Source organism: Primulina eburnea, chromosome 15 (genome assembly GCF_022965805.1).
Source record: "Primulina eburnea isolate SZY01 chromosome 15, ASM2296580v1, whole genome shotgun sequence".
Classification (NCBI taxonomy): domain Eukaryota; kingdom Viridiplantae; phylum Streptophyta; class Magnoliopsida; order Lamiales; family Gesneriaceae; genus Primulina; species Primulina eburnea.
Genome location: NC_133115.1, coordinates 13,773,864 through 13,801,240, shown reverse-complemented (window position 1 = coordinate 13,801,240; position 27,377 = coordinate 13,773,864). Strand labels below are relative to the sequence as shown.

Below are 27,377 nucleotides of genomic sequence, written 5' to 3'. Positions count from 1 at the left end.
CTCAGGGTATCCAAGGATCATAGCTCAACGTGCATGTCATGTATCGATGTATGCATAAAATGATGTGTGTTAACAAAACATTTATTTTATACATCGAAACTCCAATCTCAATGTCATGTATGCCACATTAAATCATCAAATAGGCACATAGACACGTATTCCAATCCAATCAATCAAATCAATCCCACATATATCATAATACAGATACCTGTCGTATGTTACCCGGTCGCAACATACCTCAATTCTTTGTTCCAGTCGATGTAGCTTGAAGATATCAGTATAATACTTTATCTACATCAATAACATATTCATTCCAATCAATTACATACTCCAAATCATTAATATGAGTTTCAAATATCATTTGAAACTTCAAAAATTCATATCAAATTCAAATCATATCATAATTTAATTCCGACTTCGAATATGAGTTTCTTGTCGGTTATTCTACTACATATCAGAAATTCAACTTCAAATACATGCTATTCCAGCACCTTGATATTTATAGCTGCTGGAACTAGAAGAAAATTACCTCAGTCAGAAGCCCTCGACGCGACGATTACAAATATATAATTTGTTTCGCGTTTAGACAGCGTTTCGAAGTCGAATCGGAAGAAGAAAATAAAATTCTCTCGGTTATTCTCGAAGTTCTCGTAAATGGAAATGAAGAAAGAAGAAGGAAAAGCTTATTCTTATCATCATCTTCCTCGCGCTCGGGCGGTAGAATTCTCGCGCCCGAGCGCGAGACATTCTGTCCCCGAGTTGCATTTATGCCGCGCTCGGGCGGTAGAAAGTTACCGCTCGGGCGCGGAACATTCTGCCCGAACTCTCGCTTTGCATACATTGGTGCTCGGGCGGTCATTTTCTACCGCCCGTGCGCCACATGTTCTGTACAAATATTTAGATTTGTACTAAATTGGCGTCCGGCTTCTCCACTCGAGCTCTTACAACGTCAATTCACATTCAATACTCATTTTCTCAATTTCATTATCATAATATACATCAATTGTATAATCACATATCAAATTCATTAATTATCGATAATCATATAAGATTTACGATAATACGATACACGGTCCTTACATTTCTCTCCCTCTTAAAAGATTTCGTCCTCGAAATCTCAAATATTTCTATATACATAACATTGGTAAACATACATATGTCACCAGTTATAGTACATATCAAAGTAAAATCAGTAAACGGATCATAATACATCGAATACAATGGAACAGATGGATCAGCATCAAATAAATGCGGATATGATTCTCTCATTTTGCTTTCCAACTCCCATATCGATTCTTCAACACCATGTCGTGTCCATTGCACTCGAACTAGGGGAATCGATTTGTTTCTCAATATCTTTTCCTTTCGATCCATAATGCGAACAGGTTGTTCAACATAGGAAAGAGAAGGATCAAGTTCAACCTCGTCAAGTGCAAGTACATGTGATGGATCCGGTTCATACTTCCTCAACATAGAAACATGAAACACATCGTGAATGGCAGATAGAGCTGGTGGCAATGCCAATCGATATGCAAGATCACCAACTCGATCCAAAATCTCGTATGGACCAACATATCGAGGAGATAACTTCCCTCGCATGCCGAATCGAACAGTGCCTCTAAAGGGAGATATTTTCAAAAACACTCTGTCACCTTTCTGGAATTCCAAGGGTCGTCTTCGTTTGTTCGCATAACTCGTTTGACGATCCTGAGCAGCTTTCATCCGCTGCCTAATTAACTGAACCTTATCATTCATTTCCTGTATCATTTCAGGTCCAGTCAACTGTCTCTCACCAATCTCATCCCAGAATAATGGTGATCTACATCGTCTTCCATATAGAGCTTCAAACGGTGCCATACCGATACTCGTCTGAAAGCTATTATTATAAGAAAATTCAACCAATGGTAAGGCATCTTGCCATCCCATTCTGAAGTCCATCACTATTGCACGCAACATATCCTCTAAAGTCTGAATCGTACGCTCAGTTTGGCCATCAGTTTGAGGATGATAAGCAGTACTCATAGCCAAACGCGTACCCATCGCTTCTTGGAAACTACCCCAGAATTTAGAAGCAAATCTGGGATCACGAACAGATACAATTGAGACTGGCACACCGTGCAGTCTCACAACATTCTCAATGTATAAACGGGCCATTCTCTTATAAGGATAAGTCCGCTCATACGGAATAAAATGTGCAGATTTCGAAAGCCGATCAATAATCACCCAAATAGCATCACAGCCCTTGGGCGAACGAGGTAAATGAGTCACAAAATCCATAGCGATATGTTCCCAATTCCATTTCGGGATTTCAAGACTATGGAGTAATCCTCCAGGTTTCATTCTCTCGGCTTTCAGTTGCTGGCAGACAAGACATTTAGAAATAAATTCAGCAATGTCCTTCTTCATACGTCTCCACCAGAATTGAGGTCTCAAGGTCAAATACATCTTTCGACCTCCAGGGTGAATACTATATTTGCTACAATGTGCTTCTCGAAGAAGGGCCAATTTCAAATCAGAGTCATCAGGAACTACCAGCCGACCATTAAGTCGTAAAGAACCATCAGAAGAAATCTGAAATCCAGACTGATGTCCAGCAGATACCAGTTCTTTCGACTTTTGGATCTGAGCATCGCTTTGTTGGGCCTTTCTTATTTTCGATATCAAATTCGGCTCAATTTGCAATGCTGAGACAGTGACAGAATTCCAATTCGAGTGAAAAGTCCAACCAGAAGTACAAATATCCTCATGTACCTTGGCGACATTGACAGAAGCTAGAACAGAATCATGAACTTTACGGCTCAGGGCATCCGCAGTAACATTCACCGATCCAGGGTGATATTGAATCTCACAATCAAAATCCTTCAGGAGATCCATCCACCTGCGTTGCCTCATATTCAAATCAGATTGAGAAAAGAGATATTTCAGACTTTTATGGTCCGAATAGATAACAAACTTTTCTCCATACAAGTAATGGCGCCAAATCTTCAAAGCAAACACAATGGCAGCCAATTCAAGATCATGAACAGGATAACGAGTTTCATGAGATTTCAATTGACGAGACGCATAAGCAACTACCTTGCCATGTTGCATCAGAACACAGCCCAAACCTTTACCAGACGCATCTGTACACACCACAAATCCTCCGGTACCTGAGGGAATGGTAAGCACAGGTGCTGTGGTCAATCTCGTCTTCAATTCAAGAAAGCTAGCTTCACATTCCTCTGACCAAATGAATCTTTGATTCTTCTGTGTCAGTTGAGTAATAGGTTTAGCTATTTTCGAAAATCCTTTAATAAAACGGCGATAATATCCAGCTAAACCCATGAAGCTACGGATCTCAGGAACATTCGTAGGTCTTGGCCAATTCAACACAGCTTCGACCTTCGAAGGATCAACAGATATACCATGTCTCGAAATGACGTGGCCCAGAAATACCACTTTGTCCATCCAGAATTCACATTTGGACAACTTGGCATACAAATGACTAGTACGAAGAGTTTGAAGTACCAGTCTCAGATGTTCAGCATGCTCCTTTCTCGATTTCGAATACACAAGAATATCATCAATGAAAACAATAACGAATCGGTCTAGATAATCACGGAAGACACGATTCATTAAATCCATAAAGATAGCAGGAGCATTCGTAAGACCAAAAGGCATAACCAGGAATTCATAGTGGCCATACCTCGTACGAAAAGCAGTTTTGGGCACATCTTCGTCTCGAACTCGTACTTGATGATACCCAGAACGAAGATCAATCTTCGAGTAAACAGAAGTACCCTGAAGCTATTCAAACAAATCATCAATACGCGGAAGTGGGTACTTGGTTTTCACAGTAGCCTGATTCAGTTGCCTATAGGCGATACACATTCGCATCGTACCATCTTTCTTCCGAACAAATAAAACTGGAGCTCCCCAAGGTGATACACTCGGTCGAATATATCCCTTATCGAGAAGATCCTGTAATTGTTCTTTCAATTCTTTCAGTTCCAATGGTGCCATGCGATAGGGAGCTTTAGATATGGGAGCAGTCCCCGGCACCAGATCAATACTAAACTCAACTTCTCGATGAGGAGGAAAATCAGGAATCTCATCGGGAAATACATCCGGAAACTCTTTCGCAACAGGAATCTCAGATAAAGAAGACTCCTTCTTCGAAATATCAATAGCGTAGACAAGATAACCCTCATCTCCGCTAGTCAACAATCGAGACATTTCCAAGGAAGATACCAATGGAATTTTGGCTTGGGAAACCTTGCCATAAAAATTCCACTTGGGTCCATCAATAGGTCGAAATCGAACTACTCCATGACAACAATCAACAGTAGCTCGATTCGTCATCAAGATATCCATGCCAACAATACAATCAAATTCGTGCATAGGGAGGACAATCAAATTCAGAAATACCACATATCCTCATATATCAATACACAATTATGCACAACTTTCTCAGACAAAATAATCTTTCCTGCTTCTGAGTCGCAGGACAGGCTGCTGAGCTGACACTTAAGGTGGAGGAACATACTGAGGACCTCCTCGCCTTAATCCAGCTTCAGCTGCCTTGGCTCATTCAACTGCCTCTGCGTAGCTGGTAGGCAAACCAGAAATAACAAAAGTATATATAGCAGGATGCAATCCATTCACAAACCTGTTATATTTTGCTTTTGCATTCGCAGCTACGTGAGGTGCATACTTCAACAAAGTAGAAAATTTCGAAGCATACTCTGCAACAGTCATCATTCCCTGCTGCAGATTATTGAATTCATTCTCCTGAGCAGTATAATAAGAAGGAGGGGAATACTGCTCCAAAAACTGGGCCTTGAAGACATTCCAGGTGACTTCAAACCCGGCCTCTTTCAGTCCAATCTCAGCGGCTTCCCACCAAGATTTAGCTCGGTCTTTCAGCTGATACAAAGCAAGTTTCAGTCTCCGAGCCATGGAATACTCAACAATATTAAACAAGTGCTCGATATCCTTTAGCCAGGCCTCAGCTCTTTCAGCACTCTCAGTGCCAAAGAACTTCGGTGGTTTCAGATCCTGGAATCGAGCCATCACAACATCTATGGACAATCCTTCAAATTGCCCAACAATCCTCTCAGTACTGCTACTCGCAGTTTCATTTGTGTGATCCATCTACAAATCAAAAGATGAATATCACAATTTCATATCAATTCATAATCTCATCGTCTCATATCATCATCTCATATCATCAATCTCATCAGATACTTACTCAAATCAAATCAAGTAGGAGCAAGTAATACAAATAAATCAAACACATACGCACAATTCATTTGTGCCTATTCACGTGTACACAAGACTCAATAGAGCATTCCCAGCTATGCTCTGATACCATCTAGTGTGGGGCCCTTAGCTCCTAATCGTTATTACAACACAATTTGATTAGGGTTAACTAATCACAGCGGAAAACGAGTTTAAATTTTCTTTACAATGAGCCCAAACATTTCTTCTAGATTTATAATACTAAAAATAGTATTTAATCTTAAAACATAAAACACGCTCACACGTAATCAAAAACCAATCACATACAAACATATCATATCCTCGGGACATGCCCCGGTATATAGATACATATACATATATACTGGGAACAAGACATAAACATAAACCTCAGCCCAAGCTGTGGCTCCCTCCAGAAGTACCCTCTCCGGCCTCCTGATATCCTGGAGTACCTGTCATTGTCCACACACAAAGACAACAACAGCCCCCCCTTGGGGGTGAGCAAAGCTCCGTATGGAACAACCACAATATATACCACAAGTATCTAAACAATGATATATGGTATGCAATGCATGTATGTCGTGGAGGTATCAGGTCAAATGCCCATCCACTGAGCACATGTCAGAATCAATCGAATCGCTATCAAATCAAATCAATGCTCGAGCTGGCACACCGGCCGATATGGGAATACACGTATGATAGCGTCGACGAAGCGCCATCAATCCCACATCTCATATCCAATCATATGGGGCCACAATTGTCTTTGCTTTACGGGTCATATAATACCGGCATAACGATTGTGTTCACAAACCCCGGAATCCAATCAAATCATATCAGGGTATCCAAGGATCATAGCTCAACGTGCATGTCATGTATCGATGTATGCATAAAATGATGTGTGTTAACAAAACATTTATTTTATACATCGAAACTCCAATCTCAATGTCATGTATGCCACATTAAATCATCAAATAGGCACATAGACACGTATTCCAATCCAATCAATCAAATCAATCCCACATATATCATATAATACAGATACCTGTCGTATGTTACCCGGTCGCAACATACCTCAATTCTTTGTTCCAGTCGATGTAGCTTGAAGATATCAGTATAATACTTTATCTACATCAATAACATATTCATTCCAATCAATTACATACTCCAAAATCATTAATATGAGTTTCAAATATCATTTGAAACTTCAAAAATTCATATCAAATTCAAATCATATCATAATTTAATTCCGACTTCGAATATGAGTTTCTTGTCGGTTATTCTACTACATATCAGAAATTCAACTTCAAATACATGCTATTCCAGCACCTTGATATTTATAGCTGCTGGAACTAGAAGAAAATTACCTCAGTCAGAAGCCCTCGACGCGACGATTACAAATATATAATTTGTTTCGCGTTTGGACAGCGTTTCGAAGTCGAATCGGAAGAAGAAAATAAAATTCTCTCGGTTATTCTCGAAGTTCTCGTAAATGGAAATGAAGAAAGAAGAAGGAAAAGCTTATTCTTATCATCATCTTCCTCGCGCTCGGGCGGTAGAATTCTCGTGCCCGAGCGCGAGACATTCTGTCCCCGAGTTGCATTTATGCCGCGCTCGGGCGGTAGAAAGTTACCGCTCGGGCGCGGAACATTCTGCCCGAACTCTCGCTTTGCATACGTTGGCGCTCGGGCGGTCATTTTCTACCGCCCGGGCGCCACATGTTCTGTACAAATATTTAGATTTGTACTAAATTGGCGTCCGGCTTCTCCACTCGAGCTCTTACAACGTCAATTCACATTCAATACTCATTTTCTCAATTTCATTATCATAATATACATCAATTGTATAATCACATATCAAATTCATTAATTATCGATAATCATATAAGATTTAGGATAATACGATACACTGTCCTTACAGCGTGCATCAGCTATAGTATGGGACGAGGCTCCAATGACAAATCGCCATGCTTTTGAATCCGTCAGTAAGAGTTTCCAAGATATTATGGAAAATCAAATAGCGTTTGGAGGGAAGATAATGGTTTTTGGTGGTGATTTTCGACAAGTGTTACCAGTTGTTAAACGAGGGTCAAAGGCAGAACAAATTGCTGAAGTATTTCAAGGTCAACATTCTGGCATTGCGTAAAGGTAATACACCTTCAACAAAATATGAGATCTGCTCAAGATATTGAATTCTCACAATTTCTATTGCGCATAGGTGATGGATTGCAACATACTGTGAATCGTGATTTCATAAAATTACCAGATTCAATTATCATACCGTGGGAAGGAGAACAATCAATTCAGATGTTAATTGATTCTGTTTTTCCTAATATGATAAATCATGTTAACGATGAAAACTATATGGTTGATAAAGCCATCATCACACCAAAAAATGTTGATGTCGACAATATTAATCAAATGCTCATTCTCAAGTTTCCTGGAGAGGAAAAAGAGTATACATCTTGGGATAGTGTAGAAGACGACAATCACAATCTTTTTCAAGAAGAATTTTTGAATTCCCTTAGTCCAAGTGGTTTGCCCCCACATAAAATCATATTGAAAGTAGGAAGTCCTATCATGCTCTTGAGAAATGTTGCGCCCGAACTTGGTCAATGCAATGGAACAAGGTTAATATGCCGCAGTCTTGGTCGAAATTTTATAGATGCTGAGATCATAACAGGTCCTCACAAGGGTACTAGATTCTTTCTGCATAGAATGCCTTTGAAAAGTGAAGATAATTCTGGATTACCATTTGAGTTGACACGTCGACAGTTTCCGATAAGACTTAGTTTTGCTTTGACAATAAACAAAGCACAAGGTCAAATAATCCCAAATATTGGCATATTTTTGTGTAACCATGTGTTCAGCCACGGTCAGCTATATGTGGCACTTTCAAGAGGAGTCTCACAAAATTCTACAAAGATTTTGGTAAAAGACGGGAATTTAGAGCGTCAATCTGGGGTATTCACAAGAAACGTGGTTTTCAAAGACGTATTACTACCTAATACAAAATGATAAAGTGTAAGAAAGTCAACTCTCTTTATTGTAATTTTTTACAAAAAAAAAACATTATGTACGCATAGTAAACGATAAACGTAAAATACATGCTACATATTTCAAATTTATAATTTGGGGATGCTGATCAATTCTATTATCTCTTTTCAACCACATTCAGCTATATGTGGCACCATTTATTATGTCCATGTATTTATCTCTGCCTACGATTCTCTACTTCTCATCTTCTATCTTATCACGTCTCTCGAATAACCAGTTTTTGCATGGGTACTAAACTTTCTATATTTATTGAATCAATTTTAAACAGTACGTGGGTAGTGTTTAATGGATTAACATATTATTTATGATTTTTTTTTTTTGCTGGTTTAAGTTGAATTTTTTGCTGATTATGAATTGCCTTTGTGTGTTTTTCCTAAAAAAAAAACAGGATACCGGTTGCAAACAAAGTATTTGTAGAAATTACATACTCAGTTCAATGGATCAGCTCTACTCACCCCATCTTCATCTGGTTTGTTTTTAATAATGAATAAGTTTATGGTCTATGATTTATTATGTTGCTTTATATTAGTACTCATATCAAATTCGTTTGTTCGTTTTGATCTTGCATGTGAGATAATGTATTCACTACGAGCTTCAAGGTCTTATGATCTAATCTCTCACATATTCTCGACAGATTCACTAAATCATTATGAAAGAGCTTCTTAGACATTTTTTTATTATAATCTTTACAGACAATATTATATTTTGGTCGAATTATTTTAAATTCAAATTTTTCTAGATCTTTGAGAGTTACGATGTCAAAATCTGATTTTTAATATGTCACAGTTGCATCTTTACTACTCTGACATATTTGAATATTTGCTGCATATGCATTTAAATCTGGATTATATATGGCTTTGCTAATTGGAGATCAATGGGGTTCTATACATTCATTTTATCTATCTTTGGTGGATGATATTATGTTGGGGGGAGAGGGTGGTTAACTAAGTGCACATACCAATATAATTTTGTGAGTATCTTTTCAATTTACTTTTTTATCTCATTCAGATCAAAATAGAATAATTTAGCTTCAATTTTAGGTTTTATTGTGATTACATTTGTTTCACTTACCAGTTTTTAATGCAGATGGTTTCTCAAACAGATAATTTGTGGTCTACTTGAATTTTATCACTAAGGTGACACTCTGTTGTATAATTGAGGTTGGTTTTACATTCATTTTATTTGTTTTGATATTTTTAAATCCAATTTTACGCTTGCGAAATAACACATTGCTTCCTTTCCCACGTCATTTACTTTTTGTGTTGTATAGATATTTTGAAGTTTGATGTAATTGTAATATAATCATCAAGTTTTATTTGCACCATTAATCATTGCCCTTATGTTTGATAAAATGTGCATAAATAGTTTGTTTGAATCATTGGTAGTGTGCACTTATTTTCAATAGAATGGTATTAAATTCTACTTTTTGATTCCATTTGTGTTGTGTTGTGTTGAGTTATCTTTTATAGTTTTCCATTGTCAAAGATTGAGTTTAGAATTTTGAGTTTTTAATGATTAATGATTGATTTTTTTACATTTTTTGTCATTGATAAAATATATTTTCCATCGGTTCAATGATAAATGTTCAATACGTGATTTATTTGATGGAAATATCATTCGTGTTAAACCACATCGACAGATAATTGATTGATATTATTCAAAAAAATAATAAATGTGATAAATGCATTACATACTTACACTTCTGGTGCTAAGTTGGGTTAAGGACCATGGTAAGATATGTTTCACATACTGAACGTAATATAAAGGTTTAGAAAACCTTTATGTTACGTAATTCATAGAATCAAAATTAACGAGAAAGGAAATTAGATATAGAAATGGTTTTTTAATACAGATTGATGAAGGATCAAAGTAGATGTCAAAGTTGTTCTTTTGCCAGCTGTCTTGGTGATACACTTCACTCACTCCACGATATTTTTACATAGTTTTTATTTTTATTCATTTCTCTTTTTAGTAATGTTTTTACCCCTACGAGCTATTTGGTTTGTTTACGAATTTAATTTCTTTGTAAAATAAAAAAAAATCTCAAACAGAGATTTGAAATCTTTTACTTGGTGATAATGGACTTTTAGAGTAGGTGTTTACCTTACATATTTCTATATACTGTAATTTCTTCAAGAAATAACATTTCAAACTACAATTTCCAAATCTTTTTCCTCAAATTTAGTGTCTGAAAACTATCCTTTGTTTTCATTTCGCTTATATTAGCTTTTTTGTGATGATTGACAGGTTGAAGTTGGTTTTTGTTATGGTTGCTAATACGCAGCCCATTTTTGGGCAGGAGTGCCGCATCATCTGCTTGGAGTCCTTTTCAGGAACATGTTATTCCAGTTAGATGAATTCATTGTTTTTTTAGTGATGATGTTCAGTCCTTTTTGAAAATCATTATTTATTATTCATTTAGTTTCATGTCATTACAAGCATCAATTTCATAGATTGCTCTATTTATTTCGTACATTTATGTTTTACTTGAGTATGATTCGATAAAATGAATATTTTATTAATACACTAAAACAGATATGTGCATACAAAAAACAGATATGTGCATACAATGTCTAAGATAAATAAAATTTTAGTTGTATTTGTTCAATTTGTAAGCTGGATTTAGGATACAAATTTGAGGTTTTTATATTCAATAAATTTTAGTTCTATGATATTATGATATTTACTGAAAAATCATTTGACAATTTATTTACTTTTTATTACGTTGAAATTTAGCATTATTTCACATGAGATGAATCTGTGGCTTCAAAAAAATAATGTTTCGATCTCATGCTGTTGTAAGATCATAAATGTTTAATATATTAGCTCAATATATTGATGACACACACAACGTATGTGCTTATATCATGTAAGATAACAAATTGAGTTTGACAAATTTATTTAAGCTTTGGAATCCATTGTCTTTCATGATTCAAGTACAAAATGTTTTGGTGTCATGATGTTGTAATATCATAAATCTTTTACTATATTAACCTCATATATTCATGACACACGCAACGCGTGTGCCTCGGTTGCTAGTATGTATTATTTGTTATCATGGTTAAGGTTTGTTGAGTCAAAAGACTCACTAGGTGTGATCTATGCAGGTGAACATGATGTTGTTGATGTTGGAGGACTTGATGGTTGAACCAACTGGAGTGATGTGGCACATAACTCGAGAACCTTTGCTAGTTTTCCGCATTAAAATTACTTTAAAGATTTTTATTACTTTTGAAGCTTTTGAGAAGATTATGACGCTTATACTTTATTTTGAAAAATGCTATTTATAGGTTTGGTTCACGTTTACGACTTTATGTTTTGAATTGCATTTTTGGGATTTTCAAATAATTAGTTGGTGAGTTGATTTTAAATGTTGCAAAGCATATATATATATATATATATATATATATATATATATATATATATATATACATATATATATATATATATTATGGTTTGGCCGAAGTATTTTAAGAAAAAAAAATTTAGTACATTTTAAAGAAAAATGAGTAGTGAATGTTTCCCTAGCAGTGTCCCCGAAGAATCATAATACATGTTAAATGATATTTTAAAACGTTTATGATGAAATATGATGTTTTTACGATATATGCTAAAGTTGTATGGATTTTTCCTGAAAAATGATATTTTATGAATTTTGAAAGACACGATATTTTATGAATAAAAATGAAAGAAAATAGTTTGAAGTATGTGAATTAACTGTGACAAACATGATATAATATGACATGGTTGGGAATATCGTGAGGGAGAAGACCCCAGAAGGGGCCCGAAGATCGTATTTCCACTTTTTTACGAGGCCCAGTGCTCGTCCCCATGTACAATGGTGAGCTAAGACTGATCAGTTGAGCACATGATGATACGATTACAGCTAGTCGCTTTCAAAGATCAAACTTTACCAAAAAATGATATACGACGATGGAAAGCATGATGATTTAACGATTTATGATTTATTTACGCTTACAAATTTATGCTAACTTATTTTAAATAAAAATATGATTTTAATTCATAAACATGTATATGTATTATTTGCTACGTATGGTTAGAACACTGATTCATTAGACTCACTAGATTTGGATGGTTGCATGTGAGGATCATTTTGAGAGAGGTGCTGACACTTGAATGGATCAAGTCCGGCAGTACACTCCTAGAGACATTTATTTTCTGCATTTATTTAGTATTTAAATTTTTTACGTAAAGATTTTGAGGATTACATATTTAGAGATTTTTTTCTTTATTTTGAAGTTTAATTTTAGATTATTTTAAAGGTTGACGTTTGATTTTGATGGTTGACAATTTATGGATATTATGCATTTAAGATTTTTAAATATTGAGTTATTTTGGCATGAATGTTTTGAATTTTTAAAAAAAATTAGTTGGATTTTAAAGTTAAAAGTAAAAGACGTTTCACGAAACAATATTGAAAGTTTGATACAATATGTAAGAGAAGAATATAGTGAGTGGCCCACAGTTTCATGGGTAAAGCCCAAGCTGATTTTGATCTCTTTCATCTTTCCGACCAATGAGATTGGATGAAATACATGCATAAAATAAGGAAGATCATTGTTATTGTCGGGTCTGCATCGTCCCAATACATATGTTCTAACATTCAATACAGACTCGACCCAATACATATGTTTTGTAGTCTCGACCAATACATATTGTAAAAATGACCCAACAACACCATTCGAGTCTCTCAAACGCTCGACCCAGTGTTTCACAATATATTAAGTTGTGTTCTAAAGAAACTCAACCCTACTATTCAATAGTTGGGCCAGATTTTACAGTCTCGACACAATATATATGTCGACATTCAATTCAATCATATCATATAATTATATTACATAATTAGATAATTAGATATGATATGATCTCATATATATCACTTGTATACCATATCATACAATTTCACTAATACAATCAAATACAATATCACATATATATATTATAAAGTCATATTATGTAATACATATGTCAACATTTAGTTCAATATATTTCACTAACCTGACCCAAATAATGACTCATTTGTAAATCTCGACTCAGACCCAACCCAATGTCAACCCAAGGCTAAAACTCGACCCAGACCTGAACGACACCCGACCTAAACTCCACCCATTTATAAACCCCTAAAACAAAAATTATAATCCCTAACCCCTTTACCCGAAACTCAAAACTCTAAACTCCCTAAACCCTATAATCCTAAACTCTGCCCACCTGAAAACTTCACATCAAACACGACCCAAAACTCCACGTCAAACTCGACCCATCTGGAAACTCCACATCAAACGACCCAAAACTCTACCTCAAAACATCAAACGCGAGCCAGAACCAAACTCAAACTCGACCCAAATTCAACATCAAACTCGACCCATCTGAAAACTCCACATTAAACACAACCAAAACTCTACCTCAAAAAACCACATCATACTTTACCTCAAACACGAACCAGATACAAGTTGTACCTAAAACTCCACTCCAAACTCGACTAATACAATCAATTATTTAAGAAAAAATATACACAACATAAATCAGTTGTAATCTGTAAAACTCTACTAATACAACCTATTATTTTTAAAACCAAACAAACTACATATCAGTCAACTAAATTGATAGAATTTTAATCAGAGGGTAACACTAACATCGATTATATCAAGTTATATCAGAGCGAGGCTAATTTTCATCTTTGGGCATTTCTTTAAATGGTTTCTTTAAACAAAATTACAATTTTCTCAAGGGAAGATTTTGATTACTGGGAGATTAAGAGGCTCATTTAGTTGCACAAGACGATGATATATGATACATCATTACTGATGGACCAATAAAAATTATAAATGTAAGGTCCAGAAAATTCGAATTACGTAACCTGAATGCATGCAATCTAGGGTTTTTATTTAAAATATGTATTTAATTATTTTTATGCATGATTATTTAAACTTTAATGCATTAGGGTTTTAAGTTGCATTTCGCGCTTGAACGAGGAACGGAGACCAGGAATAATTAGGAAATATATTTTTTATTAAATAATTATTTTATTTATTTAATATGATGTGTATCTGAAACGTCTGCTATTCATTTTACTTAAAAAATACTAGAATTTTTTTTCCTTTCAAAGCTCACTTAGCATTCGGCCAAACCATAAAATATTTTTGACATCATTTTAAAATAAATCAACCAACTATAATTTGAAAACCAAAAGAAATGGCTTGGCATAAAATTACCTAAGATTTTACTAAACCTAAAAATAACATTTGAAAAGTATAGCACATACTATAACCTCTCAAAATCACTCATAAATAAATTTTCGCAAAATATCCTTAACATCACTTAAAATCATAAATCATAACTAGTGCGGAAAACTAGCGTCGGTCCTCAGGTTATGTGCACATTCAGTCCAGTCAGATCAACCAACAAGGCCTCCATAATCATAATCATCATAATCACATGCATCAATCACACCTAGTGAGTCTAAAGACTCAACACACGATATTCTTGATACCAAATAATATGAACAAAAAAATCACATACAACAGTGAAAATACTTGTACTTAAAATATCGTTTTCATGAAGATGCATAAACTTTAAACATAACATTTTCGTAAACCTTTTTATGATGCATAACTTTAAATAAAACATTTTCATAATGATGCATCAACTTTAAACATCAATATTTTCTTTTTCCTCATTCATAACATGTATCCTCTCATCAAGATCATAAACATTTTTTTTTGGATTCAGATCGTTAATTATGATTTTCCTCATCCTCAAAAATTCGATGGATCCATCTACATGTAACCACAGTACTTGGCGACGGGGACACTAGCAACACTTTCACCGGTCAACTAGGCCTTGGCCTATCCTCATCGAATGGAAACACGATCGTCGGGGCTCCCTCGGGGCCGTTCTCCCGTAGACGGGCTCCCTCTGGGCCTTTTCCCATGCATGGGTTCTCTTTGGGGCCTTCTCCCGAAAATGAGCTCCCTCTGGGTCTTTTCCCCACACGACATCCCCATTCTTATGCTCATATCTTCATATCCTAAATAGTCACAATTACTTCACCTCCTCCAATGTTTCACATTTTCACCACTTTACAAAAATCATACATTTAATATCATTTCGTTTTAAAAACAAGCATGCAATATATCTTTTAACGTTATCGTTCCTCATAAAAATCCATAAACATTTTAAAAGAAACATTTTAACATATAAAAATCCATAAATCTTTTAAATAAACATTTCAACATCATAAACATTTAAAATAACATTTTGACATATTAAATAATAAACATTTTGATATAAAAATCCATAAACATTTAAAATAAATATTTTGATATAAAAAACCATAAACATTTTAGCATATTAAATCATAACAACATCCATAAAAATTTAAATAATCATATTAGCATATAAAACAACATTCAGATTACTTCCATAACGTTTACTAATTTCTAGGTATAAAATGACCGTTTCACCCCTACACGTAAAATTTCACGTTTTTGACTTTTTTTTTAATTTCATTGACTCTAATATGTCCCAAATAATTATTTAAGCTTACATGAATTTTCTCGTATTTTTATTTAGCCTAAATCGATGTCTTTTAAATTAATCTTTAAATGTAACGTAATGATGCGTTTTATTCCCGAATTAAACTAAACCTTTATATAAAATTGCTAATTTAAAAACTTTTAATAAATATTTGAGCTTCAATATAATTTTTCATAATTTTATTAAGCTTAAATCTAGGCGTTTCAATTAATTCTTTAACTAACGTTTCGCGTGACGATTAAATCCCGGATAAAACCAAAACCTATTATTTTGATCCCAAACTTTAAACATAAAATTTTTATTATTTATTCTACCCTTCCAAATCATGAACCACACCCGTGGACCCATGGATTCAATTTTTCTTCTTTAATTTTCGTTTTTGACACATTACCGAACACACCGAGCCATCTCCCAAAATACTCGAGCCATGGTCGAGCCACCCGAAGCCAAACCTGAGCCAACCTACCTAGGCACTCTCCTAACCAAGCCCAGAACCTAGAATCAGAACCTAGCTCGCTCAAACGTACCTGGAACTATGACCTAATATTCTGCATTTGTGTGTACGTGTGTTCCCTTGAACCATAGGACTCCCACCTAGCCCAGGACCCTTCCAGCCCTTAACCACTAGACCCTTCATGACTGTAACCTCCCCTGGACCATGCCCAAACCATCCAAAGCCCCTGGACCAGCGCACAAGCCACCTGAAGAAAACTACAGCCTGTGCACATGTTGCCTCCAGTGCCTCCCTCACGTTTCTGCATTTTGCTCGAGCCCACCTTGAGCCACCCTGCCCCAACTCATGACCAGCCCATCTAGACATCCTCTTGGACCCTTAGAATCCATAGGACCTGAACTTAAGCTTAGATCCGGAGCCCTAAATCAGACATAACTATGGCCGAGAAACCCCCTTAGCATGGACTCTGCGTTTTTACTGCTAGGACTCTAGCCATCGACCCATCCCTTGAACCAGCCTCTAAAGCACTCACATAGGACCCAAAGGAGTCGCCCTAGCCCAGCCCTTTGTCCCCCAGACCGAGCCATAATCCCTGCGCAAACCCTGAACCCTGCACGTAAATTCCTTGGCTCTCGGGTGGGAGTCCTAGCGACTCCTTCCCCAACCCATGACTCGAGTCCTAGCATGGCTAGGACTCTACCCTTGACCCTTCACAGACCTTGGCCAACCCCTGGGCTCCAGCCGTGATCAAGACAACCCCTCCTTGATCATAACTGAGCCAACATGATCACTTGACAGGAAAATTCCATTCCAGTTTGTTTCTTTTGTGATTGCCTTGAGTATGGTATGTGTCCTAGGACCTTAAATCATGTATAAACCTTACTTGATCATAACCCAACATCATGGCAGCCCCTTAACAAGTGTAGGACAAGATTTCGGATCAAAAAATTCATGAATTTAATGCATGTATGTGCAATATTACGAAAATAATACGATGTGGTAGATGAGAAAAGGAGATGTATGGCGTGCCTTTGTGTTTAATACGCACGAAAACGTTGACGACTGCGAAGAACGGCGACGAGAAAACAACGGCTTGAAACCCTTGCAAACTTGATGCTTTCCCCCCTTAATTTAACTTGTGTGTGCGTGTGTTTTGCTTGGTGAGAAAGATTTTCTATTGCAAAAGGGTGTGGGGCGAGAGTTTTCCATGGGTTATGGGGTAGATTAGCACTTTAAATTGTTAAGTAAAACACTAATCAAAGCCTTGGCCTGTTAACAAAGTTAATTAGGCCCAATAGTCCATTAGTGCTTAATTAAAAATATTAAAATAATTTTGCTTAATAAAGTTTGTGAATTTATTAGCCGAGTTGCCAAAACGTTCATATTTTTGTTGAAAATCTAACACCGATAAAATTTACATCTCGGCGTATAAAATCACCTCAAAGCTTCTTATTTTCAAAAATAAGAACAAGCATCACCTTACTTCAAATAATTAAAAACAATTAACCAATAAAAACATTTTCTATTTTTCAGCCATCGGTCTCCTTTCCTCGATCGCAACTTGAATAACCTTTTAAAAATACATTTTAATGCAACCATGTAGAAAAATATATTTTTAACATGTCAAAATGTACAACATAATTAATTTATGTAGTTAAAACAATTAAAAAATTTAATAATTGCATGCATGTGGTTCGCGTGGACCTTCGAATTTTCGGGCTTTACAATCTCCCCCCTTAAATTGAATTTCGTCGTCGAAATTCGCTTATTCTCGATAATCAAAAGCTTAGACTTAGTTCTAGTATCCCAAAAATCCACACTTCCGCTGCGCTACTCTGATAAAACTTAAGCTCTAGAATGTCCTTATGTCTCCTTGATCCCAATTAAAATTTTCTTCTAAATCCTTATTTGCAAATTGTAACTTAAAAATATCCATAATGAATTAGTGTTGTTATTATTATAACCCCGAATTTCAACTTTTCTTAAAATTTCCAATATAAAAATATGGATGACCACGCTTATCGTATATTATTTTCCTTATTTTATACTCAAAATGTTTGTTAACTTATCAAATTTCGATATTAAAATCTCGAACGCATCCTCTAACGATTAATTTTTAAGCCTAGTATTGTTTCATCCTTAAAAAAACCCTTGATTCAAATTTCTTATAACGTTATAACCTAATATATCCCAAGGTTCTAAATATCATTTCGAGCCCAAATCATCAAAATTCTTATCATTTAAACCATTCAATTATCACTTATTGCTAAACTAGTCCCCAAATTCTGTAACAACTGCAAAATTTTTCTCAAAAATTATCCAATTGGTCATAAATTTCGAAAATCCTACGATTAGCCCATAAGTTCTTGGCATTCTTAATTTTCTTCTACAGTTTTCCCATAACATAATTTCAAAATTTTTAAACTTTTTTACCCAAAATTCAATTCATCTAACCAATCTTTACCTTTCATCAAACTTAAAATCCCAATTTATACATTTTCTTACTTCCAAAGATAACTGCAGTCTTCGAATCATTATTACTTATGAGTAATTCCAAAAAATTAATTCAACTAGTAACCACGAATCATGAATATTTTCTTAGAAAATCTATATGTCCCAAAACATTCATAATATTCACGATTAACTTATGGTCCAAAAAGCAAAACGTCAATACTAAAACCCAAAATCACCATAGTCCAATTCCATCACAAAACCAACAAGCGTTGAAATCATATAATTTCTTATTTCATATCGTATCACGTATAAAAATTCCAAAGCATAAAAATCATATATTGTCATAAAGCTATTAAACATGTGACGTGAACATATAATTAATTTAATCATGTAGATAACAACATATAGATCATATAAAGCATGTAAATTTACAAGTTGGAGGTTTGAAGACTGAGCTTCTCGGCACTGATGGTGACACAACCCTTTACAGGACCTTTGCTCTAATACCAACTGAAACGTCTGCTATTCGTTTTATTTAAAAAATACTAGAATTTTTTTTTCCTCTCAAACCTCACTTAGCATTCGGCCGAACCATAAAATATTTTTGACATCATTTTTAAATAAATCAACCAACTATAATTTGAAAACCAAAAGAAATAGCTTAGCATAAAATTACCCAACGTTTTACTAAACCTAAAAATAACATTTGAAAAATATAGCATATACTATAACCTCTCAAAATCACTCATAAATAAATCGTCGTAAAAATATCCTTAACATCACTTAAAATCATAAATCATAACTAGTGCAAAAAACTAGCGTCGGTCATCGGGTTATGTGCACCTTCAGTCCAGTTAGATCAACCATCAAGACTTTCATAATCATAATCATCATAATCACATGTATCAATCACACCTAGTGAGTCTAAAGATTCAACACACCATATTCTTGATACCAAATAATACGTATAAAAATCACATACAACAGTGAAAATATTTGTACTTAAAATATCGTTTTCATGAAGATGCATAAACTTTAAACATAACATTTTCGTAAAAATTTTCATGATGCATGAACTTTAAATAAAAACATTTTCATAATGATGCATCAACTTTAAACATCAACATTTTCTTTTTTCTCTTCATAACATGAATCCTCTCATCACGATCATAAACATTTTTTCTTTTTGTTGGATTCAGATCGTTAATTGAGACTTTCCTCATCCTCAAAAAGTCGATGGATCCATCTATATGAAACCACAGTACTAGGTGACGGGGAAACCAGCTCTCATCGGTCAACTGGGCATTGGTCTATCCTCATCGAATGGAAATACGATCGTCGGGGCTCCCTCGGGACCCTTCTCCCATTGACGGGCTCCCTCGGGGGCCTTTTCCCACGCATGGGTTCCCTCTGGGGCCTTCTCCCGAAAATGAGCTCCCTCTAGGACTTTTCCCCTCACGACATCCTCATTCTTATCCTCATATCTTCATATCCTCAACAATCATAATTACTTAATCTCCTCCAATGTTTCCTATTTTCATCACTTTACAAAATTCATACATTTAATATCCTTTTTCTTTTAAAAACAAGCATGCAATATATCTTTTAACGTTATTGTTCCTCCTAAAAATCCATAAACATTTTAAAAGAAACCTTTTAACATATAAAAATCCATAAATCTTTTAAATAAACATTTAAACATCATACACATTTAAAATAACATTTTGACATATTAAATCATAAACATTTTGATATAAAAATCCATAAATATTTAAAATAAACATTTTGATATAAAAATCCATAAACATTTTAAAATAAACATTTTGACATATTAAATCATAACAACATCCATAAAAATTTAAAATAATCATATTAGCATATAAAACAACATTCAGGGCATTGCCATGATGTTTACTAATTTCTAAGTGTAAAATGACTGTTTCATCCCTAGACGTAAAATTTCACGTTTCTGACTTTTTCTTAATATCATGGACTCTAACATGTCCCAAATAATTATTTTGGCTTACATGAATTTTCTCGTATTTTTATTTATCTTAAATAGAGGCCTTTTAAATTAATATTTAAATGTAATGTATTGATGCGTTTTAATCCCGAATTGAATCAAACCTTAATATAAAATTCCAAAATTAAAAACTTTTACTAATTATTCGAGCTTAAATATAATTTTTCATAATTTTATTAAGCTTAAATCTAGGCGTTTCAATTAATTCTTTAATTAACGTTTCGTGCGGCGATTAAATCCCGGATAAATCCAAACTCGTTATTTTGATCCCAAATTTTAAACATAACATTTTTATTATTTATTCTTCCCTTCCAAATCATGAGCCACACCCGTGGACCCATGGATTCAATTTTTCTTCTTTAATTTTCGTTTTTGACACATTACCGAACACACCGAGCCATCTCTCAAAATACTCGAGCCATGGTCGAGCCACCCGAAGCCAAACCTGAGCCAACCTACCTAGGCACTCTCCTAACCAAGCCCAGAACCTAGAATCAGAACCTAGCTCGCTCAAACGTACCTGGAACTATGACCTAATATTCTGCATTTGTGTGTACGTGTGTTCCCTTGAACCATAGGACTCCCACCTAGTTTAGGACCCTTCCAACCCTTAACCACTTGACCCATCATGACCCTAACCTCCCCTGGATAATGCCCAGGCCATCTCAAGCCCCTGGACCAGTGCTAGGGATGTAATCAAGTCGAGCCGAGCCGAACTCTTGAATGTTTGAGCTTGGTTCGTTTAAAATCGAGCCAAGCTCAAGCTTTATTTAACGAATATATGCATGGCTCACGAACTTATTCAAGCCTTTATCGAGCCTAAACAAGCTTAATAAATATGAATTACACATTTAAAGTTTCATTAAATTAATTAAAAAGTAAATTATATATTTAAAGAAAAAAATTATTCTTATTAAAATTTGTAACTTTATTATAATAAATAAATTTAATAGATTTTTCTATATATTTCATAAATAATATGAAAAAACAATAAATCAAATATCAAAAATATTATTTTTTCATCTAAAAGATTACTCATGAACTTACTAACGAACATGTTCACGAGCTAACGAGCCGAATACTGTAAAGTTTGAGATTGGTTTGTTTATCTTATCGAGCCTCATTAAACGAGCTCAAACGAGCTTTTATCGAATCGAGCTTCGAATAGCTCACAAACGGTTTAGTTCTTTTACATCCCTAACCAGCGCACAAGCCACCTGAAGAAGGCTACAGCCTGCGCACATGCTACCTCCAATGCCTCCCTCATGTTTCTGCATTTGGCTCGAGCCCACCTCGAGCCACCCTGCCCCAACTCACGACCTGCCCCTCTAGGCACCTTCCTGGACCCTTAGAACCCATAGGACTTGAACCTAATTTATAACCGAAGCCCTACATCAAACATAACTATGGCCGAGAAACCCTCTTATCATGGACTCTGCGTTTTTACTGCTAGGACTCTAGACATCGACCCAGCCCATGAACTAGCCTCTCAATCACTCACCTAGGACCCCAAGGAGTCACCCTAGCCCAACCCGTTGTCCCCAGACCGAGCCCACAGCCCTGCGCAAGCCCTGAACCCTGCACGTAAATTCCTTGGCTCTCGGTGGGAGTCCTAGCAAGCTAGGACTCCTTCCCCAACCCATGACTCGAGTCTTGGCATGGCTAGAACTCTACCATTTAGCCTTCATAAACCCTGGACAACCCCTGCACTCCAGCCGTGATCAAGACAACCCCTCCTTGATCATAACCGAGCCAACATGATCACTTGACAGGAAAATTTTGTACCAGTTTGTTTCTTTTGTGATTGCCATGAGTATGGTGTGTGTCCTAGGACCTTAAATCATGTATAAACCTTACTTGATCATAACCCAACATCATGGCAGCCCCTTAACAAGTATAGGACAATATTTCGGATCAAAATTCATGAATTTAATGCATGTATGTGCAATATTACGAAAATAATCATAAGAACTTCATGAGTTTCATTCAAACGATATTTAAAAAGATAATATGATGTGATAGATGAGAAAAGGAGATGTATGGTGTGCCTTTGCGTTTAATACGCACGAAAACATTGACGATTACGAAGAACGAGGACGAGAAAACAACGACTTGAAACCCTTGCAAACTTGATGCTTTTCCCCTTAATTTTCCTTGTGTGTGCGTGTGTTTTTCTTGGTGAGAAAGAATTTGTATTGCAAAGGGGTGTCGGGCGAGAGTTTTCCATGGGTTATGGGGTAGATTAGCACTTTAAATAGTTATGTAAATCACGAATCAAAGCCTTGGCCCATTAGTGGTTAATTAAAATAATTTGCTTAATAAAGTTTGTGAATTTATTAGCTGGGTTACCAAAACGTTCGTATTTTTGTTGAAAATCCAACACTGATAAAATTTAAATCCTGACGTATAAAATCACCTCAAAGCTCATTATTTTAAAAAATAAGAACAAGCATCACCCTTAATTTAAATAATTAAAAACAATTAATCAATAAAAACATTTTCTATTTTACAGCTATCGATCTCCGTTCTTCGATCTCAACTCGAATAACCTTTTAAAAATGCATTTTAATGCAACCATGTAGAAAAATATATTTTAAACATGTCAAAATGCACAACATAATTAATTTATGCAATTAAAACAATTAATTGAAATACACAAGGAATTTAATAATTGTATGCATGTAGTTCGCGTAGACCTTCGAATTTTTGGGACGTCACAGTATTTAAGTGTGATTTTCTAAAATGGGCCTTAGTATAGTCTTTTTACTCGTTGGAGTCATATTTTAAACCGGTACGCAAAATTTAACGAGTCGGGGGACTTTTTGAAGGTTCGGCAACACGAAATATTTTCGGGAGTGTTATTGGCCTCGATAGGTTTATTTTATGGATTGATGGGCCCAAATCCCTTTTAATCTCTTTAAATTATTATTAAGGACCTATTAGTGTGTTATAATCTTAACCTAAAACTAATTTATCAACCCTAAACCTACCCTAACCCATCGGCCGCCCCTCCCTCATAGTAGCATCACATTTCAAAAGTTATTCAACAGAAAATTGTCAAAATTCCTCTCTAGCTTTCAAGAAAAATCATCTCCCACCCCTCCGGTGCACGTTCTTCGTAAGGGTCATCAAGTTTTTGAGCATATAAATTTTCAGGCACACCATGTAATCCTTTGTCTCATCATTCATGAAATTTATATGTTGATATATATGTATTTGCATGAGTTGCATGAGGAATTCTTTGATTTATCATGTGATATCATTTTTGCAAAGCTTTGACATGAAAAGTTCATCTTTTGTTACATAATCACGTTTTTTGTTATTCTTGTTTAAGGGGGCTGCCGACTGGGGTTTCTAGGGGGATTTTAACATCAATGATCAAGGCGTTTAAGGGCTGGAGTCAAGGGTTGGCCGAGATGAAGGGTAGGCCGACGAGTTGTGTTCGGCTTAGGACTTGTTATGGTTAGATCGGAAGAAGTGAGTAAGATGTCGGTGCAAGGACCATTCCTAGCCTTGGACTAGACCTTGGTGGGTCTGATTTGTGGTCTAGGATGGCTTGAATGCTGCTGGACGTGGCCACAAATCCGATCGAGCGAGTGGTTTGAGCTTTGGCCTCAGTTGGCTCGCACGAGGGACTATCGGGTTGTTGCGCTCCACAACATGCATGGGGCTGAGGTTTGGGTAAGATCGGTCCAGAGGTGGGCTTGTGAGAGTTGGTTCGGGTATGGTCCTCGATGGTTAGGTCTAGGATCGAATAAACTGGGGTTGGTGCAACTAGGGTTACGGTTGGTACGCACTGGGAATTTCAGCAACTTCCAGGCATGGTTCGTAGGTCCTAAGGGTCTGGAACGAGTGGTTTAGGGGATGATTTTGTAGGTTCAAGTCACGGTTTAAGTAAGGAAAATTTTGGTTAAGTTTCGGGTTGATTCGGGTTAAAACCGGGACCCCGGTCCAAGTTTTAAAACGAATCATATAAGTTACGGAAAAGGCTCAAGGTTACCTTTAAGAAATGCTTATAATTATGTGTTTAGGTTGTTAGAGTAGGTGCACGTCGAGCCAAGTGTTGGCCGACTGTTCACGATGAAACTCTTTGTATAAACGATCTTTATTTTAATAATATTTGAATTTATTAATTTGGCGCATCTTTATCTTTATACCCATGCGAGTTGCATAGATAAAGTCCTTGAATATACATATAGTAGAAAGAATATGAGATGCTCATATGATGAGTATCATGAAACTCATATTTGTAATACTGTATATTCTAAACGGTTCCTAGTCGATTCAGCCGCCACTAAGAAGGATATAGGCCGCTCGAGTTAGAGACTAGTATCTGCGATGTGAGTACCATGTTTCATTGGTAGGGGACATTGTGATGTCCGAGCATGCAGATAGGTGCTCCTGGTAGAGTGCACTGAACAACCCTCTATAAAGGACTTTCCAAGTGGTTCTCACTTATCGAGTGGAAAAGTCCTAGTTTATGGTTGTACACCATTAGTCCTTATGACCCGGGACAACATTGAGACTCTATGTGGTAGCGTTTCACTTTGACTTGTTTACCGACTCTTATGGGGTCATCAGGTAGCAAGGTTGGGTGTTACGGCGAAACATATAGGAGTCGATGCATTGTAGCCGGGGATTCACCGCTTACCTACGGGTATGGATATCCTATGTGTTTTTCATGTATATGTGGGTTGAAATCTCTGATCAGAGTATGGTGGTAATTATGAAAGGGGTTTCATAGATTACACCATCGATGCAACCACAACATGACACATAGTATCGATTCATTGACAACTCTCGATAAACCAATAGTTGTCGAATCGGTCGGGATATATGAGTTGAAGGGACCGTACTGTACGCTAACCATAATTGAATGGTTCTTGCAGGCACTATCATGTGATACCTAGGGAATCACGTAAGCGATGCTGCTAGGCGTTTAACGTGATTGGTTGGGTACTATCAGACTTGAGTTCTGACGTTCTTACTATCAAGGAGTTGATAAGTAAGAATGGAGCACTTGGGGTATGCTCGAATAAGGACATGTTTAGTCCGAATCACATAGAGATGTGAACCCACGGCTAGTTGTATCAATGAACCATTGAGGGCCACACAAGTACTAGCTTTGAAAATCACGATGAGAAGTAAAATAGTTCAATGTGTTGAACGGCTTATAAATGTGTTTATAAGCGTAAAGAAAAAATAGAAGTATGACTTTTATGAGAGAAATATAAATTTTGATTTATGAAAGTGTTCCTAGATTAAAATTTGGCCAAGTAAATAATGTATTTGAAAATTGTGATTTTCATAAACATTATTATGGACTTAATTAAATTAATTCAAGTGTTGAATTAATTAAACACTAGTGGGCCTAGTAGAGTCCAAATAATTATGTTTATTCAAGTGTTGAATTAATTGGGCCTTGTAGAGCCCAATTGGAAATAATTATTTAACTAGTGGGCTTGAGTAAAATCAAGCAAAGTCTAGTTGGGCTCAAAATGTTTGAGACAATTAAAAGTCCATAGGCCTTGTAAAAGTTACAAGCCCACATGCAAAGTATGCTAGGGTTTGCATGCTTGGGAGGTGAAGGGTTGTGATTACTTTTGATTAAAAAAATTGCATGGCATGCAAGACCACTTTTCCCACAACCAAGTCTAGACTTCACTCCCTCATTCAATACCTACCTTGGCCGAAATCACCTTGTTTTTCTCTCAAAAAATTTTCTCTCCATTTTTCTTCTTGTTTTGTTCTTCAAGTGTTGAAGAATAAAAATCGTTCTCATTGAAAAATCTTCTAGTTTTTCTAGTGCAAAACTAGAAGGGGTTTACCTAGCTTGTGGTGGGCCTTATTTTGAAGGAAAGGAGGAGGAGCTTGTAGACTTGTCTTCCATTTGAAGAGCTTTGTTGTTCACAACAAAGTTGGTGCCATTCATCAATCCTTGTGATTGATAGGTAAAACTTCTAAACATCCTATGTTTTATTTTGTAAATATTGCACTAAACCATGGTGGCCGAAATTTTAGCATTAAAATTTAAAATTTTTGACTTCCGTTGCGCTTCCGGCCACCGTAACCGGTCCGCTTTCAAGTGGTATCCGAGATAAGGTTACGGTTTTTTGTGCAATATTTACGTAATATTATGTTGAGATCGATTTCTAACCGCTTGAGAATTTTTGGTGCAAGGAAATGATAAGGCCGAAATTTTTTTGAAGAAAAACAAAAAAAAAAATTGTTCGGGCAGCAGAAATCTCGGGCTGCCCGAGAATTTCGGGCAGCATATGGGGCAGCCTTCGGGCTGCCCGAAAGTTGCTGTTTTTTTTAAAATAAAAAAAAAAAAATTTTTGTTGCCGGAATCCGGCAACGGAGCTCTGGCGACGGCGATGACGACTAGGGTTTCCAAAAGTGTTTTGGACAATCTTAGTGTCATGGGCCTTGAGATGTTGGGCCATTGGATGGCCAACATAATTTGTGAAATTTAAATGGGCCAAAATATTTTTGGTGAAAAATGGTTTTTGGGCCCTTAAGTTAAAATTTACAATTGTTGCACATATTTTCTCATAAAATAAATAATTGAAGTAGGACTTTAATTATTTATAGTAAA

At 35.8% G+C, this 27,377-nt stretch overlaps 1 long non-coding RNA gene across 2 annotated transcripts; it reads left to right on the top strand.

Moving 5' to 3' along the window:
- Nucleotides 1–7,160: 7,160 nt before the first annotated feature.
- LOC140815018 (uncharacterized) lies at nt 7,161–10,775 on the top strand. Of its 2 annotated transcripts, none has more exons than XR_012114238.1 (3): nt 7,161–8,258; nt 9,378–9,451; nt 10,539–10,775. It is a non-coding gene; the product is annotated as an uncharacterized lncRNA (long non-coding RNA). The 2 variants fall into 2 exon arrangements; XR_012114239.1 differs by lacking the exon at nt 7,161–8,258 and adding an exon at nt 8,746–8,760.
- The last annotated feature ends 16,602 nt before the right edge of the window (nt 10,776–27,377 follow it).